We start from the raw sequence: 6000 nt of genomic DNA, 5'->3' as shown, positions 1-6000 counted from the left end.
CAAAGACCTGCCGGACGTCATGCATAAAATAATTGAAAATTGCAGACGCCAAAAGACAACCCTGCTTTAGGCCGCGGGCGGTTGGAATTGCCGCGGGTAGTAATCCTCCTAAAGTTAGCCTGATGCGAATTGAAGTTTCGCAATGTAACGAGTGGATAATTTGCTGTAATGTGGAAGGACATTTTTCTCTAGCAAGTTTGGCAAAAAGTAGGAGACGAGAAATGGCGTCAAATGCTGTGTGAAGATCTACAAAGGCAAAATAAATTGCCTCTGTGGCCGCTTGCGCTTGAAATTTGACCGCGTTGAGGCAGAGCATGTTAATATTCGTGCCCATGCCTGCTAGAAAACCCTTCTGGAAGGGGTCTCTAGTGTGGGTGGTTTTGGTCCAGAGGTTAAAATCCCGGAGTATGAGTTTGGAAAAGTTTCCCAGGCGCATCCAGTAATACAATCAGCCTATAATTGCAAGGGAGTGTGCGGTCACCCTTCTTATGGATTGGTACTATGATGGAGGTTTTCCAAGAATAGGGAATGCTGCGAGAGACAATGATCTGTTGGAAAAGATTGTTCAAGATTTTTGCCCACATAGGGGGATTAGATTTGAACATAAAATTACTAAGGCCATCAGGTCCCATGGCTACGAGGGGCTAATGTGCTTGATATAACCTTCAAGAATAGACGGAGAACATTCAAGAAACCAGGTTTGAAGATCTGCAGGTCGATAAGCAAGATTAGAGACGGTTGGATCCTTCATACAGATTTGTATACTGCTGGAATCACTGCACCTCTGTCACATTGAGAACTTGCATGACAGATTGAATCTGGTGAGCACACTGATTAAATATTGCCCAAGTTTCAGTAGTGTTTTTATTTGCTATTAGTTTGAGCATGTGCTCACCATCCCGCTGCACAATGTGAGCTTGATGTTGTCGCATCCAGTTGCGATATCTGCATTTAGCAGATTTCAGCTGTTGGATTCTGCTTGGCTCATTTAGTTTACAAATAAGTCTTCGTTCACGTTGGTACTCAGTCTTTCTAGCTTTAACTAATGGATTAAAAGAATGTTTATGAGAGGACTCATGAAGAACCACATTTTTCATTGGTTTCTTGAATGTTGCTAGGAGATTAGTATATTGGGTGGGGTGATGAGACTTATTGTTGACTTGAAACATTTGTATCTGTCCATTTAAATTAGAATGGGTATACATGTAATCAATAGTGGTGCTTGTGTTCTCTTTCTGCCATGTTGGATGAGCTGGAATATCACCGCGTATTGAGCCATTAGTCATGTGAAAGTTGGGTTCCAACATAAATACAGACCACCGCTTGACCTTCGCAATTGTTGTTTTCCTTTTGGGGTGCAGGCAGTCTAAATTAAGATCTCCCATGATAATTGTATCTGTAATCCCCGGGGTTAGGATTACCAGATCAAGGATACTAGTTAGGCCTGCATAGAAGGCAGAGTTAGTTAGCCCAAGAGGATTGCAATAAATGTTGATCAAGGCAATGGTGTGGGATGGACATAAAATTTTCAGAAGCTGTATAAAAGCAGAGACTGCGGCTCATGACTGGACTGCAAAACCCCTTGCCATGTTCACCCCCACCAGAAGGCCCGAAGACGGACGACCATTGAGGGCCGCAATAGCTGGAAGTAATACAACCTCATAGTTATTCCATGCAGGCGGTTGCAAGAACCAAGTTTCTTGCAAGGCTATGATGTCATACTCTGCATGGAAACTAGCAATGGACGTCTGTAAGTGCCAGTGGCCTTGTGTGTTCCAACTAGCAATGGTGAAATGGCATTCAATAGGTGTAAGTGATGGTTATGACATATAAGGCTGTTTGCGATAGGCATGTTTCAGTGTTGTTTCGTTCGAGTAGGAGTTGGGTAGCAGTTGTTCTGCATCATTTCCCACCGGTATGCACGCAGGATCTTGCGCTAGTAAGAAGCCCATGTTGAACAATTGCATTTTGGGGATCCACAGGTGCACTATCGAGCAAGTGGACTCTTCGAGTTCCACGAGCTCTGAGAAGATGTTTAACACACTACGTCTGTTAAGATCATAGGTGTCAAAACTACCTCCTCGACATTTCAGAATTAGGGAATGACAATTCTGGGTGTCTAAAGAGAGCGGTCTGGTGGACATAGAATGAGCATCTTGTGGCTTGATATTTGTAGACAGGGCAACATCATTCAATTACTGGGAAAAAGTTACCGTGGATCGTGGTGCTTGGGAATGAGTCATGCTGAGAGATTGGGAGGAAGGGCGGAGAGCATCTGCGTCTGTGATAGCAGTATTAGGGAGAAGCCATTGAAGCAGGTTAGAATTCAATTCTCAGGACTTTTGAATCAGAGTGGGTACAGAAGGCTGGATGCAGGAAGCTAGATAAGAGTCGACTGCCTCGCTTATTTAGTTCATTAGTTCTATTTTTCACTCACAGAGTTGAACGGGAGGTATAGTTTTTGGTTGTACTACTTGACTCGAGAAACTTTGAACAGCAACAAAAGGTTGTTGGGTGTTCACTTGATCTAGCTCTCGAATAAGGGCATACAGTGGGGGGTAGGAGGTGGCTGCAGATGGAGTAGGCAAAGCAGACATCACAGGATTTTGAGGTCTAGAAATTAGGTCTGGGGAAACCTGCTTCAATGGCATGGCAGTTGGATTCAAAGGTACTGGTAAGACCTGCGCAGATGAAATGGGCACTTGTGAGTTGTGTGTGGCTGGTAGAACAGATGGAGGTTCTACACTGGGCAGCACTGAAGGACACGATATTGCTTTGACAGAGTCATGTGTCCGAGGAGTTGGTTCCAAAGTTTGGAAAAAGGATTTCATCGTTTGTTTGGGGAGTCTTAGTGTGATATGCTTTGAATTCTTCTTGGGGGGAGGACGAGACACTCTTGGAGTTGTTTTTTTCTTTCTGATAGCATCTAGAGTGGAGGTGGGATCCCCCTCTTTAGTAGGGCTCGTGGCCGGTGGAGGAGTTGGAATTGCCACTGTCTCAGAACTAACTGGCGATGCCGGTAAGCTAACCCACGACACATTGGGTGGAGCAGTGTCAGCAGGAGGGCTAGTTCCAACCTCGGGGGTAATGATGTTAGCAATTGCTGGGAGGGCGGAATCGAGCAGGGGACGCGGGCCTGGGGAACTAGCAGAGCCCACTGTGATGATGGAAATATCATCAGTTGTAACATCATTGGCATTGAAGGCTTCATGGGGAGTTGACTTGGAAGACTGCACAAGTGTTTCCAGTAAAGAAAGCATGTGCTGAAATTGAGTAGATTGGTCCGAGATGTTTACGTCTAAGCCCTCATATTATTTGAAGAGGCTTTGTAGGTTTAACTGCATAGCAGCTAAAGTAACACCAAACATGGGGGCGAGGAAGGTATGGCCGGGAGGGTAGTATCCAGCCCGAGTGAACACGGCTGAATGTTCGATGAAATAGAATCTTGTTCCTGTGTTAAGGGAGAGGGGGAAAGGGCAGCCAAAGCACGCGCTCTTCGTGGGGTGGGGTACACGACGGAGATGGTTGGGGAGCTCGTAGACGATGTCGAGTCTGATGTAAGTTCCACAACACCATTGGGGCCAGAGAGCATGGAAGTCGGTGACTCGCACTGGCTAGCATATATGGAAAGGTCAGGGTCAGCACAAGGCGAGGAGGTTTGAGGCATCGCTATATTCACAGCTCCCTTCTTCGGGAGAGAGAAGCGGGGGAGTGGTGTGCGAAGCATAGTATTGTCTGAAAGAGGGAGCGTTGAAAGGTTCAAATTAGGCTTCTGTTGGATGGGGCCTGGAAAATATACTCATGGAGTATGCATGGTCTCAGTGCTTATGAATGGCGGGGCGGATAGGATCATTCCTTTTGTGATGGCCGCCGCATTCACTGGGGACAAAGTGATGGTCTTATGGACAAGCATGAGGCTCGTGTGAGCAGGGTATATGGGCCTTTCTGTTGCAATGAGACTGGCATGCCAGTTTTGAAGGAATAAGCCATGAAGCAACAAAGAAAGTCAATAGAGAAAGCACGTAAGGAAGGCACGTCAAAGAAATTCAAATCAAAACAAATTAGGTTAAATTGTTAAATTTATAACTTTGTTCGTTGTCCGAAGCACAAAGTAGACAAAACATAAAAGAAAAATAAAGTCGGGAACACCTCGACCGCTGTCTGCGCAGCGAAGCAGCAAAGCAGTACTTAGTCAAGTACTTGAGTCGGGTGGGCACGTGCGGGTGTGCGTGCGTGTTTGTTTAACTACAGATGGCAGAAAAAGGAGGGACTCTGACAAAAAAAGTAGAAAAACAAAGGTCAGCAATGACAAAGTCCTTGAGACTCACAAGCAAAGAAAAGCCAACAAAAGTCCACAAAAGCTGCTCGTTGTATGTTTCACCTTCTTAAAGGGTCCGCAGTCCACCGTAGGAAGCAGGGCAAATCGCCACCACAGAAAGGCAGCAAGGCAGCAGAGCAGAGCACCGTAGCAGCAAAGCATTACTTAGTCAAGTACTTGCGTCGGGTGCACACGCGCAGGTGCGCGTGCGTGTTTGTTTAAGTACAAACACAGTTTAAGTACAGATGGCAGAAAAAGGAGGGACTCTTTTTAAAGGGTCTGCAGTCCACCGTAGGAAGCAGGGCAAATCGCCACCACAGAAAGGCAGCAAGGCGGCAGTGTCTAAGTGTAATCTAAGTGTAATCTGTGATTCCCATTGTGTGACCTCATTGTGGACCCCATACAAGCTCACCCCTCTGAAGAATTTAGCCTAGACCGCCTGTCACTGATACCTAAACTGGTTTGGCTACAGCTTCCCAGAGTTGTTCCTGTCACAATATAGGTTGGCTTTCTTTACATCTGTCCACCAGGCCAGAGTATAGAAAATCAGTCCTAACAGGGGGCACAGTAGGGGTAGAGAAAGTGGCCTCTGAAGAGAAGGAAGGGGGCTCCCAAGAGTGTGCAGGTATGGCGTTCAGTAAGGAGGACCTAAAGGAATGCCTCAACGACACGGAGGGGAGAATAACTAATACGTTCCTGGAGCAGTTCACATCTCTGAAATGAATTGAGAACCTCCCTTGCCGAAGTCAAAGGAGAAGTGAAGACATTGGGAGAGAGGGTGGATGTGACTGAACAGGGCTTGGCGGAGATGTCGGAGGAGGTAAGTCAGAACAGTGAACGGTTGGATCAACTGGCTAGGGTCCTCCACAACCTGGAATTGCAGGCAGAAGACTTGGATAATTGTTCACGCCGGTCTAATATTCATGTGAAGGGTCTAAGTGAATCAATAATGGACACAGATCTAAAAATCACTATTCAACAATGCTTTGGGAATTTATTAATGGACACACAAGCAGAAGATGTTGAAGAAGGGAGCCCGGAGCAAGACCAAGAGATGTACTGGTAGCTCTCACTTCGTATGACATAAAGGAGAACATTTTGCGGGCAGCGAGAACCGAAGGGAATGTGAGTGAATGGGGAACAGATACAGCTGTTCCAGGACCTGGCTATGATCGCATTGCAAAAGAGGTGAGATATGGGTCAGGTGACGCAGGCTCTTATTGTAAAGCAAATACCATATAAGTGGACTTTTCCATTTGGACTGCACATTAGCTTGAAGGGTGAACAGCTCGTATTACAACATGTGCAGAGGGCCTATCGCTGCTGAACCTGGAAGAAGAGAAAACCCATGGAGATGATCAAGGCCCTTATCCCTGTGTGGGCAGAGGCAGTAGCACTGGTCTAAGATGCAGGGGAAGATGGGTGGCAGGGGGCAAGACTGAAGGGTCTGTCGGGGAGAGGGCAGAAGGGACTTCGGAGGGAGGGGCGGGAGGAGTCTCCTAGATGGAAAGGAGTTAAGATAAGTGAAGTAGGAGGGAGGTGTGTCCAATGGGGGGTTTGAGACAGATTATCTAGCCTGGAGCGGAGGGCTGGTGAGTACTGTTTTGGAATTAGTGGGAGGTGTTAGGATAGTTCACAAGGAGGGTTACCTCACGTATTTTCTTGGTTCAAAGCTTTGGGGA

This window comes from Ambystoma mexicanum, chromosome 7p (assembly GCF_040938575.1).
Source record: "Ambystoma mexicanum isolate Mex_15411 chromosome 7p, UKY_AmexF1_1, whole genome shotgun sequence".
Lineage (NCBI taxonomy): Eukaryota > Metazoa > Chordata > Amphibia > Caudata > Ambystomatidae > Ambystoma > Ambystoma mexicanum.
Note: the sequence above shows the minus strand (reverse complement) of the source record.